The 20,409-nt window shown below is 37.5% G+C and overlaps 1 non-coding gene across 1 annotated transcript; it reads right to left on the bottom strand.

Moving 5' to 3' along the window:
* Nucleotides 1–613: 613 nt before the first annotated feature.
* LOC130972486 (small nucleolar RNA R71) lies at nucleotides 614–720 on the bottom strand. The gene has a single exon (XR_009083651.1). It is a non-coding gene; the product is annotated as a small nucleolar RNA R71 (small nucleolar RNA).
* Nucleotides 721–20,409: the final 19,689 nt, after the last annotated feature.

Genomic DNA, 20,409 nt, shown 5'->3' with positions numbered 1-20,409 from the left:
GACACATCAAGGAATCTCTATACTGTGACATAGAGGATTCTACTACTCCCTTTGTTCTCTTCTTTTTCATATGAGCAAAAACAGGAATAAAGACATTCTTGTTGAAGCTGATCCTAAACCTGAAAGGACTCTGAAGAAGAAGCTAAGAGAAGCTAAAGCACAACACTCTAGAGAAAACCTTACAGATAATTTCGAAAAAGAAGGAGACATGGCAGCCGAACCCAACAACAATGCTGGGAATGCAAGGAAGATGCTTGGTGACTATATTGTACCAACTTCTGACTTCTATGGAAGAAGCATCTCAATTCCTGCCATTGGAGCAAACAACTTTGAGCTTAAGCCTCAATTAGTTTCTCTAATGCAGCAGAATTGCAAGTTTTATGGACTTCCATCGGAAGATCCTCATCAGTTCTTAACTGAGTTCTTACAGATCTGTGATATTGTTAAGACCAATGGGGTTGATCCCGAGGTCTACAAACTTATGCTTTTCCCCTTTACTGTAAGAGACAGAGCTAGGACATGGTTGGACTCACAACCTAGAGAAAGCCTGAACTCTTGGGACAAGCTGGTCAATGCTTTCTTGACCAAATTCTTTCCACCTCAAAAGATGAGCAAGCTTAGAGTGGAAGTCCAAACCTTCAGACAGAAGGAAGGTGAATCCCTCTATGAAGCTTGGGAAAGATACAAATAATTAACCAAAAGATGTCCTTCTGATATTCTTCCAGAATGGAGCATCACATGTATATTCTATGATGGTCTGTCTGAGTTGTCTAAAATGTCATTGGACCATTCTGCAGGAGGATCTCTTCATCTGAAAACACCTGCAGAAGCCCAGGAACTCATTGAGATGGTTGCAAATAACCAGTTCATGTACACTTCTGAATGAAATCCTGTGAATAATAGGACAACTCAGAAGAAAGGAGTTCTTGAGATTGATACTCTGAATGCCATATTGGCTCAGAATAAAATATTGGTTTAGCAAGTCAATATGATTTCTCAGAATCTGACTGGATTGCAAGCTGCATCCGACAGTGCTAAAGAAGCCTCATCTGAAGGAGAAGCTTATGATCTTGAGAATCCTGCAATGGAAGAGGTGAACTACATGGGAGAATCCTATGGAAACACCTATAATCCTTCATGGAGGAATCATCTAAATTTTTCATGGAAGGATCAACAGAAGCCTCAACAAGGCTTCAACAACAATAATGGTGGGAGAAATAAGTTTGGCAATAGCAAACCTTTTCCATCATCTTTTTAGCAACAGACAGAAAATTTTGAGCAGAGCCTCTCTGGCTTGGCAAACATAGTCTCTGATCTATCTAAGAGCACTCTCAGTTTCAGGAATGAAACAAGGTCCTCCATAAGAAATTTGGAGGCACAAGTGGGTCAGCTGAGTGAAAGAGTTACTGAAACTCCTCCTAGTACTCTCCCAAGCAATACAAAAGAGAATCCTAAAGGAGAGTGCAAGGCCATAACCACAACCAAAATGGCCGAACCTATATAGGAGGAGGAGGACGTGAATCTCAGTGAGGAAGACCTCAAAGGACGTCCACTGACCAATAAGGAGTTCTCTATTGAGGAACCAAAGGAATCTGAGGCTCATACAGAGACCATAGGGATTCCACTGAACTTACTATTGCCATTCATGAGCTCTGATGAATATTCTTCCTCTGAAGAGGGTGAAGACATTGTTGAAGAGCAAGTTGCTCTGTATCTAGGAGTAATCATGAAGCTGAATGCCAAGTTATTTGGTAATGAGACTTGGAAGGATGAACATCCATTGCTCATCAATGAACTGAATACATGGATTCAGCAGACATTGCCTAAAAAAAATCGGATCCTGAAAAGTTCTTAATACCTTGCACCATAGGCACCATGACCTTTGAAAAGGCTCTGTGTGACCTGGGGTCAGGTATCAACCTCATGCCACTCTCTGTAATGGAGAAACTAGGGATATTTGAGGTACAAGCTACAAGAATCTCACTAGAGATGGCAGACAAATCAATGAAATAGGCTTATGGACTTGTAGAGGATGTCTTAGTGAAGGTTAAAGGCCTTTACATCCCTGCTGACTTCATAATCCTGGACACTGGGAAGAATGAGGATGAATCCATCATTATTGGAAGACCCTTCCTAGCCATAGCAAGGGCTGTGATTGATATGGACAGAGGAGAATTAGTCCTTCAACTGAATGAGTACTACCTTGTGTTTAAGACTCAAGGATCTTCTTCTGTAAACATGGAGAAGAAGCATGAAAAGCTTCTCTCAATACAGAGTCAGACAGAGTCCCCACACTCAACTTCTAAGTTTGGTGTTGGGAGGCCACAACCATGCTCTGAGCATCTGTGAAGCTCTGTAAGAGCTCACTGTCAAGCTATTGACATTAAAGAAGTGCTTATTGGGAGGCAACCCAATCTTATTTATCTATATTAATCACTTTCTCATTTTTATTTTCTAGTGTTAGTCTATGTTTTCTTTAGGTTGATGATCATGTGAAGTCACAAAAATAGTTGCAGAGTTAAAGCAAAATAAAAAACAGCATAAAAAATAGCACACCCTGGAGGACGAGCTTACGTTTAGGCTAGCAAATTGGGCATTTAATGCCCAGTCTGGCACCATTCTGGGCGTTAAATGCTAGAACTGGCAGCCAAACTGGCGTTTAATGCCAGAAAAGGATGTCTGGTGTCTGGCTGGCGTTAAACGCCAGAACTGGCAGCCAGACTGGCATTTAATGCCAGAAAAGGGCAGCAGACTGGTGTTTAATGCCAGATATGCCACACGGAGGGCGTTTAAACACCAAAAAAATGCAGGGATGAGATATCATTGACACCTCAAGATTTGTGGACCCCACAGGATCCCTACCTACCCCAACTCAATCTCACTCCTCTTCACACCTTTCCATAACACCCTTCCCCAAACTATATTCACCTATCAAATCCTACCCTCTTCCCCATTATCCCTTCACCACTCACATCCATTCACTATTTCCCATCATAAAAACCCACCTACCTCACCATTCAAATTCAAACCATTTCCCTCCCAAACCCAACCAATTCCACATAGACCCCCTCTCTCCCCTTCCCTATAAATACCCCTCCTCACCACCTTCACTTTCTCACGTCACAAACACTTCTTCTCCCTTGGCCGAATTCACCACACACCTCCTTCTCCTCCATTTCTTCTTCTCTTATCCTCCTTTCTTTCTTTTTTTGCTCGAGGATGAGCAAACCTTTTAAGTTTGGTTTGGAAAAAGCGTTGTTTTTTGTTTTTCCATAACCATTAATGGCACCTAAGGCCAGAGAAACTTCTAGAAAGAGGAAAGGGAAGGTAATTGCTTCCACCTCCGAGTCATGGGAGATGGAGAGATTCATCTCAAAAGTCTATCAAGACCACTTTTATGAAGTTGTGGCCAAGAAGAAGGCAATCCCTGAGGTCCCATTCAAGCTCAAAAAGAGCGAATATCTGGAGATTCGACAAGAGATTCAGAGAAGAGGTTGGGAAGCTCTCACCAACCCCATCTAACAAGTCAGAATCTTAATGGTTCAAGAGTTTTATGCTAATGCATGGATCACTAAAAACCATGATCAAAGTATGAACCTGAACCCAAAGAATTAGCTCACAATGGTTTGGGGGAAATACTTAGATTTCAGTCTGGAAAATGTGAGGTTGTCATTAAACTTGCCAATGATGCAAGGAGATCTTCATCCTTTCACAAGAAGGGTAAACTTTGATCAAAGGTTGGACCAAATCCTCATGGGCATCTGTGTGGAAAGAGCCCAATGGAAGAGAGACTCTAAAGGCAAGCCAGTTCTACTGAGAAGGCTTGACCTCAAACCTATGGCTAGAGGATGGTTAGAGTTCATCCAACGCTCCGTCATTCCTACTAACAACCGGTCCGAAGTAACTATGGATCGGGCCATCATGATCCATAGTATCATGATTGGAGAGGAAGTGGATGTTCATGAGATCATACCTCTAGAACTATACAAGGTGGCTGACAAGCCCTCCACTTTGGCAAGGTTAGCCTTCTCTCATCTTATCTGTCACCTATGCAATTTAGCTAGAATTGTCATAGAGAAAGACATCCTCATTGAAAAGGACAAGCCCATCACTAAAAAGAGGATGGAGCAAACAAGAGAGCCCACTCATGGACCTCAACAAGAGCATGAGGAAGCCCCTCATCAACAAATCCCTGAGATGCCTCAAGGGATGCATTTTTTTCCACACAACTATTGGGAGAAACTCAACACCTCTTTAGGAGATTTGAGTTCCAACATGGAGCAACTAAGGATGGAGCACCAAGTGCACTCCATTATCCTCCATGAAATTAGAGAGGACCAAAGAGCCATGAGGGATGAGCAACAAAGGCAAGGAAGACACATTGAGGAGCTCAAGCACTCCATAGGATCTTCAAGAGGAAGAACTAGCCGTCATCACTAAGGTGGACCCGTTCTTTAATTTTCTTGTTCTTATTTTTCTATTTTTTTTATTTTTATGCTTTATGTTTTATCTATGTTTGTGTCTTCATTACATGATCATTAGTGTCTAGTATCTATGTCTTAAAGCTATAAATGTCTTATGAATCATTCACCTTTCTTAAATGAAAAATGTTCCTAATTACAAAAGAACAAGAAGTACATGAATTTCGAATTTTATCTTGAAATTAGTTTAATTATTTTGATGTGGTGGCAATACTTTTTGTTTTCTGAATAAATGCTTGAACAGTGCATATTTTTGATAGTGAAGTTTATGAATGTTAAAATTGTTAGCTCTTGAAAGAATGATGAAAAAGGAGAAATGTTATTGATGATCTGAAAAATCATAAAATTTATTCTTGAAGCAAGAAAAAGTAGTGAAAAAATAAAAAGCTTGCGAAAAAAAGTGGCGAAAAAATTAAAGAAAAAAAAAAGAAAGAAAAAGAAAAAGCAAGCAGAAAAATCCAATAGCCCTTTAAACCAAAAGGCAAGGGTAAAAAGGATCCAAAGCTTTGAGCATTAATGGATAGGAAGGCTCAAAGGAATAAAATCTGGGCCTAAGCGGCTAAATCAAGCTGTCCCTAACTATGTGCTTGTGTCATGAAGGTCCAAGTGAAAAGCTTGAGAGTGAGTGGTTAAAGTTGTGATCCAAAGAAAAAAGAGTGTGCTTAAGAACTCTGGACACTTCTAACTGGGGGCTCTAGCAAAGCTGAGTCACAATCTGAAAAGGTTCACCCAGTTATGTGTCTGTGGCATTTATGTATCCGGTGGTAATACGGGAAAACAAAATGCTTAGGGTCACGGCCAAGACTCATGAGTAGCTATGTTCAAGAATCAACATACTAAACTAGGAGAATCAATAACACTATCTAAATTCTGAGTTCCTATGGAAGCCAATCATTCTGAACTTCAAAGGATAAAGTGAGATGCCAAAACTGTTCAGAAGCAAAAAGCTACTAGTCCCGCTCATCTAATTGGAACTAAGCTTCATTGATATTTTGGAATTTATTGTATATTATCTTCTTTTTATTTTATTTTGTTTTTAGTTGCTTGGGGACAAGCAACAATTTAAGTTTGGTGTTGTGATGAGCGGATAATTTATACGCTTTTTGCCATTGTTTTTACATAGTTTTTAGTATGTTTTAGTTACTTTTTAGTATAATTTTATTAATTTTTATGCAAAAATCACATTTCTGGACTTTACTATGAGTTTGTGTGTTTTTCTGTGATTTCAGGTATTTTCTGGCTGAAATTAAGGGACTTGAGCAAAAATCTGATTCAGAGGCTGAGAAAGGACTTCAGATGCTGTTGGATTCTGACCTCCCTACACTCGAAGTGGATTTTCTAGAGCTACAGAAGCCCAATTAGTACACTCTCAATTGCGTTGTAAAGTAGACATCATGGGATTTCTAGAAATGTATAATAGTTCATACTTTGATCGAGATTTTGATGGCCCAAACTGGCGTCAAAATGCCCACCAATGACCCTTTTCTGGCGTAAAACGCCAGAACTGGCACCAAATCTGGAGTTAAACGCCCAAACTGGCACCAAAGCTGGCGTTTAACTCCAAGAATGGCCTATGCACGTGAAAGCTTCAATGCTCAGCCCAAGCACATACCAAGTGGGCCTCAGATGTTTATTTCTGTACTATCTGCACTTAGTTACTCATTTTCTGTAAACCTAGGTTACTAGCTGAGTATAAAAACTACTTTTAGAGATTTTTATTTAGTATCTTTTGACATTCTTATAATCTTTGGTCTATCATATGCGTTTATGGAGGCTGGCCTTACGGCCATTCCTAGACCTTGTTCTTATGTATTTTCAACGGTGGAGTTTCTACACCACATAGATTAAGGTGAGGAGCTCTGCTATTCCTCATGTATTAATGCAAGTACTATTATTTTTCCTTCAATTCATGACTACTTCTTCTCCAAGATGTACTCTCGTACTTAATTCAGTTAAGTCAAGACTGAAGGGGTGACCCGTGACAATCACCCACTATCTTCAGTAATCGCTTAGCCAAGATTCGCGTGCCTGACAACCACAAAGCGGTCTACATGATGTTCAACGTAGTCATTGGACACTAGCTGGAGTATATTCTATTGGGTCTTGAATCAAAGATTCACATAATCTCTCCTGACAACAGAGCATCTGAATATGAGATTAGAACCTTCGTGGTATAGGCTAGAACAATAGACAGCATTCCTGAGATCCGAAAAGTCTAAACATTGTCTGTGGTATTCCGAGTAGGATCTGGGAAGGGATGACTGTTAAGAGCTTCAAACTTGCGAATGTTGGGCGCAGTGACAGTGTGAAAAAGGACAATGGTTCTATTCCGACGTTAGCGAGAACCGACAGATGATTAGCCCTGCAGTAGCTGTGCCTGGTATTATTCATCCGATATGAGAAATCTGACAGTTGATTAGCCGTGCAGAAACCGTAGCTGGACCATTTTTATTGAGAGGATTCTAATGCTTGTCATGTAAGGGAGCACGCATGATTGGATGAAAGCAATAGGAAAGCAGAGGTTCAGAGGCAACAAAGCATCTTTAAACGCTTATCTGAAATTCCCACCAATGAATTACATAAGTATCTTTATCTTATTTTATGTTTTATTTATCTTTTAATTATCAAAACCTCATAACCATTTGAATCCGACTGACTAAGATTTACAAGATGACCATAGCTTGCTTCAAGCCATCAATCTCCGTGGGATCGACCCTTACTCACGTAAGGTATTACTTGGACGACCCAGTGCACTTGCTGGTTAGTTGTGCGGAGTTGTGAAAAGTGTGATCACAATTTCGTGCACCAGTGCCTTCCAAGTATTTGATGAAATGCTTGGTTGAATTTTAGTATAGATTTTATTCCTCTTAGCCTAGGTAGAGTAATTAGTGACGCTTGAGTTATCTAATTCCTTTGTTGATTGATAATTAGAAGTTGCTAATTGATTTAGATACCACTAAAGCTAGTCTTTCCCTTGGGAGTTGGCTAGGACTTGTGGAATCAAGTTAATTCATCCACTTGACTTTCCTCCATGGTTAGAGGTTAACTAAGTGGTAGCAATAAACAATTTGTGGTCACAATTGAGGAGGATAACTAGGATAGGACTTCTAGTTCTCATATCTTGCCAAGAGCTTTGTTAGTTGTTAGTTTATTTTCTTTGTCATTTATATTTCTTGTCTAAAATCTCAAAAACCCCAAAATATCTCATAACCAATAACAAGAACACTTTATTGCAATTCCTAGGGAGAACGACCCGAGGTTCAATACTTCAGTTTATAGATTTTAGGGGTTTGTTATTTGTGACAAACAAATTTTTGTATGAAAGGATTAGTGTTGGTTTAGAAACTATACTTGCAACGATGATTCATTTGTGAATTCTAGACCGTCAATAATCCGTTCATCAAAATAGCGCCGTTGCCGGGGAGTTGCGAAGGTGTTATGTTATTGGTTATTGTACATATGTGAATGTTGTGAATAGCTTGATTTTTGGATTGCTTATTAATTCTTGCTAGTTTTAGGACTTTGTTTCCTTGTTTCTTATTAGCTCTTGTTTTTATTTTTCTCTTTCTATTATGAATTTTCACTTTAGCTATGAGTGTGATTACAACTATGTTGTAGGTGATGAGAACTTCAATGAGAATGTGTATCAAGGATGGAACCCTCAAAGGTGGGAGGAGCCATATACATATGATCAATACTCCTGGCAACAACCTCCACTAATACACTATGAAGAAGAGTCATTCTATGATGCATACCAATTAAATGGCTATAGTGAATCTCCTTGTGACTTTCAAGAACCACCACCATATGCCTATGAGTCATGTCCTCAACATAGCCCTCAACCATACTCACAAGCTTCTTTTCACCAAACACCTCCATATGACCTTGACCCATATCCACTTAACCAACAACCTTTTGAACCATATGAGCCATACATAGAACCACCACCATTCTAATATCAATACTCCCAAGAACCACCACCTCCACACCCTTACCAAGAAGAACTACTTTCCTATCATGAATCCTTTCTCCAAAATAATGAACTCTCCTATCCACCCCAATCTCTAATGGATGAAACCCTTGGTATTCTTTTTCAAGGGCAAGATGAAATGAAAAGGGATGTGCAACAATTTATGGCTACCTTGACCGAGGTAGTAAGCTAATTAGCCTCCCAATGCTTGAATATTCAAGGAAATCCCATAGCTACATGTGAAAAATCCAAGGAAGAGCGTAGCATGAAGGAGAGATTGGAAACTCTGGTGAAGAAGGAGGAATGCTACGTTGTGTTAGAATAATTAGAGAAACCTATGATTATTGAAGAAAAGGAAGAAGTGGTTGAAGACTTAGGAGATGCGGAACCTTCATGGGAAGCTAAAATCATGGAAAGTTCCTCCAAGAAGATAGAATTTGATGTTGAGGAGGAATGTGGACAACCTCTAAAACAAATTTTGAATGAAGACTTGGAGGGAATGAAGCAAGAATTGAGTTCCCTTGGTGATGAAGATCATGCATCCAATCTTCTTGGTGAAGAATCCTTTGAATTTGAAGAACCTTCTCCCAATGAATTTGAAAGTGATGTGGAGGTAGATTTCTCTCGTCCTCCAATTTATGACTTGAGTGATGGAGAAGAGTTAGATGAAGTTGATGAACAAGGGATTGAGAATGAAGAAGTTTATGAAGAGGTGGAGATTGACAATGAAGCAAACAAGGGAGTAGAGCTTGCAAGGACATTGGAGATACATCTCCCCAAGCTACCACCATCCATTCTCTCATTCAAGTGGGTAAATTCCTTATACTTAAGCTTTATTATTCCTCTTGAATATGGTTTGATTGAAACAGATGGTCAACTTAGACATATTTGTGGCTTTAAGAGTAAAAAGGAGATGGTTTAGTGGTTGGAAATGCCATTCTAGGTTCACCATGGTTACGTGTTCAAAGCTTAAGTGCAAGGTTTGGTGTAGAACTAGATTGCTTGGGGCTAGGATGATGTTTGGTCACTTCTTTGAGAATTGTAAGTTTCTACCACCCAATTGGAACTATGATGATCAATTTGAAGATGGGTGTCAAAACAAAATGTGAGATCCCGGATCGCACAAGGAGAATCAATTTTGGGAGCTCATGGTTTGTGAAGAACTCCATCAAAGTTTGAAGATAGTAATTTTGAAGAATGAGGCACAATGAAGAACCAAGCATTGGGGGGAGTTCCAAGAAGAGTTTAAGCACAAGCCACCTTGAGAGGAGCTCCCCATAAGTCCAACTTAAGGATAATAAACAAAAGTGTTAGGTGGGAGACACCCCACCATGGTAAAATCTTTTCAGTTTTCTCTTTTGTAAATACTGGTAGAATAAGTTTGATTTCATGTTTTGTTCTGGTTGTTGAGCTTGATTAGTATTTTAGTATGTTAAATAAGGTTTTAGGGTGTTTTGGTAGCTGTTTGGAGGTTTGGAAGGCTTAGTTTGGTGCAAGAACTTGGAAAAATTTTGAAAAACAGAGCACCAACCCACGCGTGCACGCACTTGGCGCGTACATGTGACCCAAGCATTTTCGACCATCCACGTGCACGCGAACAAGGCGCGTATGCGTGGATGCAAAAATTCTACCCCCAGCCAAAAACCTGAGAGTTAGGCTTGCATTGTGCGAACGTTGGGCTTAAGGCACAAACCAACCCACGCGTGCGCAATGCCTTGATTCTAATTGCGCAATGCACGCATACGTACGTTGTGCGCGTGCGCATCGATCTCGCCGCGGCCGACCTTGGGCTGACGCTGTGCCCTACGCCTGACACAACTTACGTGTACACGCACCTGGCGCGTACGCGTCCCTCAGATGGTATGCACAACGACGCGTGAGCGTACCGTGCGCGTCCGCGTCGGTAAAAAAAAGTTTTTTTTCCTCATCTTAAATTTTCTTTTGTTTATCGCATTTGCATACTTCTTTTCTTTAAATTTCAATTTTGTTTCTATAGCCTATTTTTATTTTATTTTCTAAGTTTTTTTTTCATTTTAACAATGGTGTTGAATTCTTATACTCAATTGTTGAGAATTTCTTGGATCGTTTTGGTGCTCCGATACTTGTTTAGCATTAATTGTAATATTTGTCCTACACACGAGATTAGTGCTTTAGTCCTTCCTAACTCATTATCCTTTGTTTTTGTTCTTCATCATCAATGAGTTAAGATGGGACCAAATGCTCTCATGCTTATCACTAATCTTGTTTGTGTCAATTATTGTTTGATCTTGATGCTCAAATGCTCTTCATGATTTAAATTTACTCTTGCATCAAGTATTAGTTTATATGCCTTGGCTCATATTGTTTTCTCACTTACATGCGTAGCTAACATGTAGTGAGAACCCTACTTTTATGTGGCATTAGCCCCCGCCTACGTTCTATTCGCTTTGATATCTTTGTTGTGGGCTTAATTTTCTTTATTTTTCTCTCCTTTTAGGTTGGCCACCAAAAGAAGGATAAAAGGAAAAGCTTTTAAATGGGGCAACAAACAAGTCATCTGCACAATCTTTTGAGGAAGCTCATCAATTGTAGCAACCCGTCCACCGTGCTCTTCTTTGCATGCACCAAGGACGGTGCAATCTTCAAGTGTGGGGAGGTTGTCCGACCGATCTCCATGGGTAACAATTTCTTTTTTCAACACCAATGTTAGCTAGTTATTGCATTGTATGATAGGTTGCATGTTAGTTAGAATTTGTACATATTTTTACCACTTCTTTCTTATTAGGACTACTTGGTTAGGGTGATGATTTCTTTTCCAAGAAACTACGTTTTTAGGGCACCCTACCAATTTAAAAAATTTTGTTGAACTTGCTTGTGTTCTTAGCTCAAAAAATTTTGTGTTCTTAGCTCAAAAAACCATGTTCCAAAATAAATTCTTTTAAGCAAGTTCAACAAAATTTTTTCCCTTCTTGTGTGTAATTGTTCTCTTTCTATGATTGTGATCCTTGATTTGTTTAATTCTATATGTCCATTATTCCTTGTATTCATGCACTTATATGATTGAGGCCATTATTTTATTAGCTCACTTACCCAAATAGCCTACCTTTTACTCTCCATTGTTAACTAATTTTGAGCCTATGCTTAACCCAATTATTCTTTATTTTAGCACATTACAAGCCTAAAGCGAAAAACAATAAAAGTTTCTTGTTTGGATCTTTGATTAGCTTAGACTAGTGAGAGTATTTATTATGGATGCTCTTGTATGTAGCTTGAAAGAAAGAAAAAAATGAGAAAAACAAAAGAAAAAGAAAAAAATAATAAATGTGAAAAAGAAAATGAAAATAAAAGAAAAAAAAGAAAAAGAAAAGAAAGAAGAAAAACAATAAAAAGGGGACAAAATACCCTAAAGTAAAGTTCAATAAAAGTCAATGCATTTGTGTTGTGAAGCAAAAAGAAAATGCATGAGTATGTGAAAAAGTGAAGAATGGGTAGTTAGGTTAGTTTTGAAATTGTATAGATTGTCATAGGTTAGGTGGGAAGTTTAAGTTGATCAAAGATTCAAATTCTACTCCACTTAACCATATATGATCCTACCTTGACCCTAGCCCCATTACAACCGAAGAAAAGACCTCATGATACTTTTATGCATGCATAAAATAATTGTTGATTGTTAGATAAAAAACAAATCTTGGAAAGCATGATTAGGGAAAATTGAGAGAATCGACCCTATACACTTGAGCGACTAGAGTGCAAACACTTCCGGTGAGGGTTCAATGCTCAATTCCTTGATTCCCAGCTTTCATGAGCTTTCTTCTTGCAATTCTACTTGAACTTCATTTTGATATTTGAATTGGTAGGATTCATGAATTGTTATATGATCTTGGCCCTACTTGTGCATGTATGTCTTGGAGGATTGATTTATTTTTAACTAAGTAGGTAGAATCATTTTCCATTTAGTTGCATTCATTTAGATAGGATGCATGTAGATAGATTGCATTGAATAAATGTTCAAACCCCTTCTCTTATCCTTCTTGGTTTAGCATGAGGACATGCTATGGTTTAAGTGTGGGGAGGTTGATAAACCCCATTTTTAGGGTTTATCTTTAGTGGGCTGTGTGTAGGATTTTATGGGCTTAGACACACATATATTGGGCTAGGATAAAGCTTTTTGATGCACTTAGGCCTCCTTCTTAACATATCCATTCTCATCATTTTCCTCTTCTATTATGCTCTTTATCTCCTCTATAGTGACATTTCTAACTTCAACTACTACAACAACATCTTCACTTGATGTTGCATCTTCATCCTTAGGTAGAACATGAAGACTAATTGGGTGCACACTAAACACATCCATTTGCCTACTATGACTGATGGCAGCTTCATACATCTCAACTATGCCATTGTTAGACCTTAATAGCTTCAACCCATCTTTAAGCTCCTTACCAAGTTAGAGCCGATAACATTTATTCACAAGAGTGTACCCAATATCCCGTAAGAGACCCTTCATTTAGATGTTGTTTAGTGTGTCAATGTTAACATGTTTGACTTCGTTAAAACCATCTCCAACATAATCAACATTTTTATCAGTATATCTAAGAAACCTTCTACCATGGTGTATGAACAAAGATATGTGAGTTGTTGCTGCCATCTAAACTTAAATAATATAATAGTAAAACTTATATAAGACAAAAATTCATCATTAATTATTATTCATTGAATCACCCATATTCAAGCTAAAGACTTTAACAAAATCAAATCAAAGTAGTCAAACAAGCCCCGTATTCAAAACAACCATAAAAATCATCAACACCCACATAAAATTCTAGACAAATATAAATACTATCTCAAAAAATATGAGTAAATTGCTAACTAACCAGAATATTATAATCTCCCAAAGAATTGTAAACCAAGACTTCAACGTAGTAATGGTTGGGGGAAGAAAAATAGAGAATGAATGAGTAAATTAACCAAAACTGATATTTGCATAATCAATGCGAATAGAGAGAAAATAAGAGCATCTAAGAGAGAAATGAAAAGATAAATATGTTGATTATTCTAATTGGTTTTCATTGTACAATATCATAGTTGTGATTCAAGGCTAGAAATAGCATATTGTTAGTGTATCCTTAAGGCAAATTCAGAAGAACTATTAAATGTGTCTAATGTTGATTTTTATCCTACGAATTTAAAAATTCAATTAGCTAGAGCTAGAAGAAGTTAATGCTTTATTCCGTTAAGCAATTTACATTTTTTTTACAACGTACCACAACAATTGCAATAGTAGCAATAGTTAAGACCTCTTAAAATTTTTTGAACTATTTGTTTCTTGGTATTTTTATTTGGAAAAAATAGTTGATGTTAGGATCCCAAGTTTTATGACCTACAATTTTTTTCAAATCAAAACAACTATAACAATTTCTTACTTCAAATATAACATAGATCATCAACCAAATCACAAATTAAAAATAGAAAAAAATCTATATAATAACAACTAACAGGAGCAGTAACAGTGCAAATCCTAACCCCAATTATATGCACAGGAGAATAGATGAAAAGCATTCAACAAATCACTTAAACTAACTACATAATCAAGTGAGAATAAAGTTTTAGACCTTACCTTATGTAACACCCTACCACACAAAACTTTACGCTTAAGTCGTAAAACATAGGTGGTGAGGTATTATGACCTTTAAAATTAATTAATTAATTAATTAATTAGTTAATTAATTAATATATATATATATATATATATATATATAAAAATAGTGGGAAGAAAATTTTATATTCGAGGAGCCTTGAAAGGAAGCTTAAGCAACAAGTCGCAAAAGAGAAAAGCACATCGCTCGCATGAACATAAACTTCCGTACGGAGAAAATTAACAACATAAGAATATAATGAGAGTAGAGGGACAAAAGATAGATAATATCAAACTCCTAGCTCGACCAGCAAAGCCAAGGCTGGCTGGAGAATATTTATGTAAATATATTTATACATATATAACCCAGTAAACCCAAAATACATAAGCAAACACTTAGTTCTCTCCACCCAAAAGCCTCTAAGATAATCAGACTCAAAATATAGAGAAATATACACAGAGAACTTGTCTAGACTTATATACAAATAGCAAAATATCAAAACCAGCATCCCAACTTTGCTTGTTGAGTAAATCTAGATGCATAGCGAAGTGCCTCTCGACCTGCATCTGAAAACAACAAATATATGAATGGAATGAGAACCGGAGGTTCTCAACATGGTAAAGGTGCTTACACAACTAACATATAATGTCTCGGGAAAGCCAAAGGCAATCGTAGAACTTCCGACAATAGATTCAATCTTAAAATTAAATTGAAAACCATAAACCGGGTAGGCTATCTAAGGTTCTTATTTCTAATTCCTTTCTAACTTAAACCCTAATTTCTACCTTCCTCCAATCCTCCAAAGCTCCAGTGCACAGACAAGCAATACAGGCAAAGCAAACACAAGTAGAATACAGATACAGCAAATAGAACATATAGCAGGTAAGCATGAATATCAATTATGCAAGCCCAAGAATGTAAAACCAAACAAGACAAATAAATGCATATGATGCATGCCTTTCCTACTGGCCGTGAGCTCACGTGTCGGTTACTTTGCCAAAACCCGATACATCCGGTAGCTAAGCCGGATATCGTCCTCTTGAAAACCGGTGGGTGGTACACCACCACAAACCCCATCATTGTGAGCGGTACACCACCACGAAGCTCGCAAGATCTTCGATTGGAAAAAAACAACACACACGTAGGCGGTAAACAACCACGATCCCCACCTTCTGTGAGCGGTAAACCACTACGATCCTCACAGATATTTCGACACTGAACAAGCGATAAACCACCATGATCCTTACCAGGTCAAAGCCCAAAACAATTTCATTTTCAAAATTATTATAAATCATTCATAATCATTCTTTAAGGCCATATTCATCATATACATATCACATTTCTGCACTTCTCATTCATAATTCATTATGTCTCAAGCTTTCTTCACTTTCAAACCAATATTTCACTCTTTAAAACAACTCAAAGGTATTCCAAACAATTCCATAACTATTCTATCTCCCCCACAACATTCTAAGATTCAATTTTCCTCAATTCTAACCCACACAATTCAAACACAAAACAACGTAACTCATATATATACATACATATTCATCAACGTCACAATTAACAATCATCATCATCCTCTTCACTCATTATCACAAGCTCATAACAAATTCAATATTCCGCCAAACTACTCATATTAACAAGTTCACGACATTCAACATAATCATCATTAATCATGGCACAATCTCATCATCATTCACCCATCTCATATACAAGATTAAATATCACAATCATAATGGCATCAACCACAACCTCGAAGTTACTATCCCTCATACATATCAACCAATCTCAATCATCAACATCATTAATAATTCAATCTTATCTTACGGTTAACTAACTTAAATTTTCACGACACGTTATATTTTAGTTACGAAAATCCGAAACAATACCTTGGTCGATTCCTCCTTCAGCCTAGAACACCTCAATTATCCACTATTCCTCAAGCTCCGAAGCTCCAACTCCTCACCAATTGAATTTCTAGCTCCCAAGATTTAATTCCAAGCTTCCAATATCTACCAATTTAACTCCAATTTAACAAGATACACAATCTAATCCATACAACATAATTAACATTGAGCTCACTAAGTTACCAATTTACAAGGGTTAGAGTTTTCTTACCTTTACCCATGAGTCAAATGGATAAAGTCTGGTAATTATCCACCGTTAGAATATCCCTAAACCATCAAAATTACAAAATTTCTCAATACTAAAACTCAAAATCACGAATTGAAGAGGGGAGAACTAGGTGAGAAAACTTTCTTCCCTTACCAAATTGTTTGATGATTTTTATAGAAAATTTTGACACAAATGCGTTCCGAATTGAAAGTTACATTGGATTGAAGATTTGGGTGAGGGTTTGGATTTCACATGCGTTCTTCCCCCTTTCTCATGCAAGCTTCAGCAATTTTCATCAAATGGAAGAGAAGGAAGAGCTGAGCTCTTTCATTTAAGTGAGTTAGGCTGGGCCTTGGGCCCGATTCGCTTGATTCGGTTCATTCGTCTCAGTTTTGGGATAAAAACTTTAAAATTAGTGTCAAAATTCATATTTTAATTATTTCTACCTCATTAAACTATAAAATTTAATTTTCTAATTTCTTTAAATAATAATTAATCTATTGATTAATTATTTACTAATTACTCAGGGTTTACATCCTACCCCCTTATCAAAAGTTTCACCTTCAAAAATTTGCTCTCGAATCTTTGTATATGATTCCTCAAATTCAACCGACCTTATGTCATTCATTCTGCCATTCTCCAACATCAATTTGAATACTAATTCACAATCTCCATTCTCATGTACAAGATCATAAACTTAACTAAATTCAAGCCTAAGTCATGCCCATTTATTTCATTCTTAGCTTCGTCTAGCTCTTTCTCAATAACTACACTTTCTCTTACCCTTTAAGGTTTCCATCTAAATCAAAACAATCTCAAATGCTTCTCACTATCTCAAACACTAAACAATTCCTCAAACTCTTAGTCTAATTCAACCCGCTATAACCTAAACCACACACTCACACTTTCTATTTCTTGATCCTACGTCAATCCTCGAAACAATCTCCTATCCCAAGACTTCTTTCTCACATCACTACAATTCTAGAGCCACCAAATCACCGTGCTTCCGCAGTGCTACTCAAATTATAAATCACTAAGAGCTTAATCCTTTGCTTTCTTCCACCGAACATCTTCTTGAATATTTTTACCTCTCTAACTAAACGGCATTGTCCTTTATTCTAGTTGCACGAGTTCTAATTCCTTGGTTTTCTTCACCACCAGGTATATTACCGCCTCTATCACCGTTTCTAGCTTGTTGTCTCAACCCATTAGCAATAGCCTGTATAGCAGGAGCCCTATCGTCAACCGTATCACCTCACTCGTGTTCACAAGATGCCTATTAGGTCATGTCCACACCGAACAATCGTTATTAAGGTAATCAGTCTTAATATCTCAAGTCTAGTGATTTGAATCTCCAAAAGTATGCTCATAAATATTTATGTTACATATGTTAAGAAGGCATCCTAAATAGCATGTACACACACCCAGAGTATGCTCAGAAGCATAGTCAGTCCATTCCTCAGGCTCTACAGGAACGAACTGCTCTGATACCATAATGTAACATCCTGCCACATAGAGCTTTACGCTTAAGTCATAAAACAGAGGTGGTGAGACATTACGACCTCTAAAAATAAAAAATATATATAGTAAAAGTTGGAAGGAAATTTTATATATTCAAAGAGTCTTGAAAGAAAGCTTAAGCAACAAGTCGCAAAAAAAAGCGCATCGCTCGCATGAACGTAAAGTTGCATACGAAGAAAAATAACAACAAAAGAATATAATGAGAGCAGAGGGTCAAAAGATACATAATATCAGACTCCTGGCTTGACCAGCAAAGCCAAGGCCGGCCGGAGAATATTTACATAAATATATTTATACATATATGACCTAGTAAAACCAAAATACATAAGCATACACTTAGTTCTCCACCCAAAAGCCTCTAAGAGGATCAGATTCAAAATATATAGAAATATACGCAGAGAACTTGTCTAGACTTAAATACACATAGCAAAATATCAAAACCAGCACCCATACTTCGCTTGCAGAGTAAATCCAGGCACCTAGCGAGGTGCCTCTAGACCTGCATCTGAAAAACCACAAATATATGTATGGAATGAGAACCAAATGCTCTCAGCATGGTAACGGTGCCTACATAACTAACATATAATCTCCCGAAAAATCTAGAGGCAATCCTAGAACTTTCGACAATAGATTCAAACTAATTCCTTTCTAACTTAAGCCCTAATTTCTACCTTCCTTCAATCCTTCAAAGCTCCGGTGTACAGACAAACAATACAGACAAAGCAAACACAAGTAGGATACAGATACAGCAAACAAAACAAATAGCAGTTAAGCATGAATATCAATTACACAAGCCCAAGCATGCAAAACCAAACAAGACACATAAATCCATATGATGTACGCCTTTCTTACTGGCCGTGAGCTCACATGTCGGTTACTTTGCCAAAATCTGACATATTCAGTAGCTAACTCAAATATCGTCCTCCTGAAAATCGGTGGGCAGTACATCAACACGAACCCCACCTGGCAGGCGGTACACAACCACGAACCCCACCATTGTAAGCGGTACACCACCACAAACATCGCAAGATCTTCAATTGGAAAAAATAACACAGACGTGGACGGTAAACAACCACGATCTCCACCTTCTGTGAGCGGTAAACTACCACGATCCTCACACACATTTCGACACTGGACAAGCGGCAAACCACCATGACCTTTGCCAGGTCAAAGCCCAAAACAATTTTATTTTCAAATTCATCATAAATCATTCATAATCATTTATTATGGCCATATTCATCATATACATATCACATTTCTGCACTTCTCGTTCATAATTCATTATGTCTCAAGCCTTCTTCACTTCCAAACCAATATTTCACTCTTTAAAACAACTTAAAGGTATTCCAAACAATTTTATAACTATTCTATCTCCCCCACAATATTCCAAGTCACAATTTTTCTCAATTCTAACCCACACAATTCAAAAACAAAACAACGTAACTCATATATATACATACATATTCATCAACGTCACAACTCACAATCATCATCATCATCTTCCCTCGTTATCACAAGATCATAACAAATTCAATATTCTACCAAACTACTCACATTAACAAGTCCACAGCATTCAACATAATCATCATTAATCTTGGCACAATCTTATCATCATTTACCCATCTCATATACAAAATTAAATATCACAATCATAATGGCATCAACGACAACCTCAAAGTCATTAACCCTCATACATATCAACCAATCTCAATCATCAACATCATTAATAATTGAATCTTATCTTATGGTTAACTAACCTAAGTTTTCACGACACGTTATATTTTAGTTACGAAAAACCGAAACCATACCATGACCGATTCCTCCCTAAGCCCGGAACACCTTAATTATCCACCGTTCCTCAGTCTCCAAATCTCTAACTCCTCACCAATTGAATTTTTAGCTCCCAAGATTCAATTCCAAGCTTTCAATATCCACTAATTTAACTCTAATTCAACAAGATACACGATCTAATTCATACAATATCACAATAATCAATATTGAGTTCACTAAATCACCAATTCACAAGGGTTAGAATTTTCTTACCATTACCCATGAGTAAAATAGATAAAATTTGGTGATTATCCACCGCTAGGGTACCCCTAAATCATCAAAATCACAAAATCTCTTAATACTAAAACTCAAAATCACGAATTGAAGAGGGGAGAACTAGGTGAGAAAACATAATTCTCTTACCAAATTGTTTGGTGATTTTTGTAGAGAATTTCGAGACGAATGCGTGGCCACTTACAGCTTGTCAATCGGAGCTCCGAATTGAAAGTTATGTTGGATTGAAGATTTGGGTGAGGGTTTGGTTTCACATGCTTTCTTCCCCCTTTCTGATGCAAGCTTCAGCAATTTTCATCAAATGCCTTAGGCCCATTATGGGCCCAGTTTGCTTGGTTCGATCTGTTCAACTTAGTTTTGGGCCGCCAAAGAGCCTTAGCTTAGTGGCACTTCACCCCCTCCCCACCACTAAGGTCTAGAGTTCAAACTCTAGAGGGTGCATTTGTGGAAAAAATGTGATAAATATGTGAGGTGTGTGTGTGTTGTGTACCTAGGATTGGAGGTTGTCCAATTGATAAACCACTATTTTATGGTTTATATTATATTTAATTGAGTGGTTTTATCAAGCTTTTCACCCACTTATTCATAGGATTTGCATGATTTTACAATTCCTTCCTAGTTTAGTTCTATGATTGAAAAC

This window comes from Arachis stenosperma, chromosome 3 (assembly GCF_014773155.1).
Source record: "Arachis stenosperma cultivar V10309 chromosome 3, arast.V10309.gnm1.PFL2, whole genome shotgun sequence".
Taxonomy (NCBI): domain Eukaryota; kingdom Viridiplantae; phylum Streptophyta; class Magnoliopsida; order Fabales; family Fabaceae; genus Arachis; species Arachis stenosperma.
This window is presented reverse-complemented; position numbering and strand designations above follow the sequence as displayed.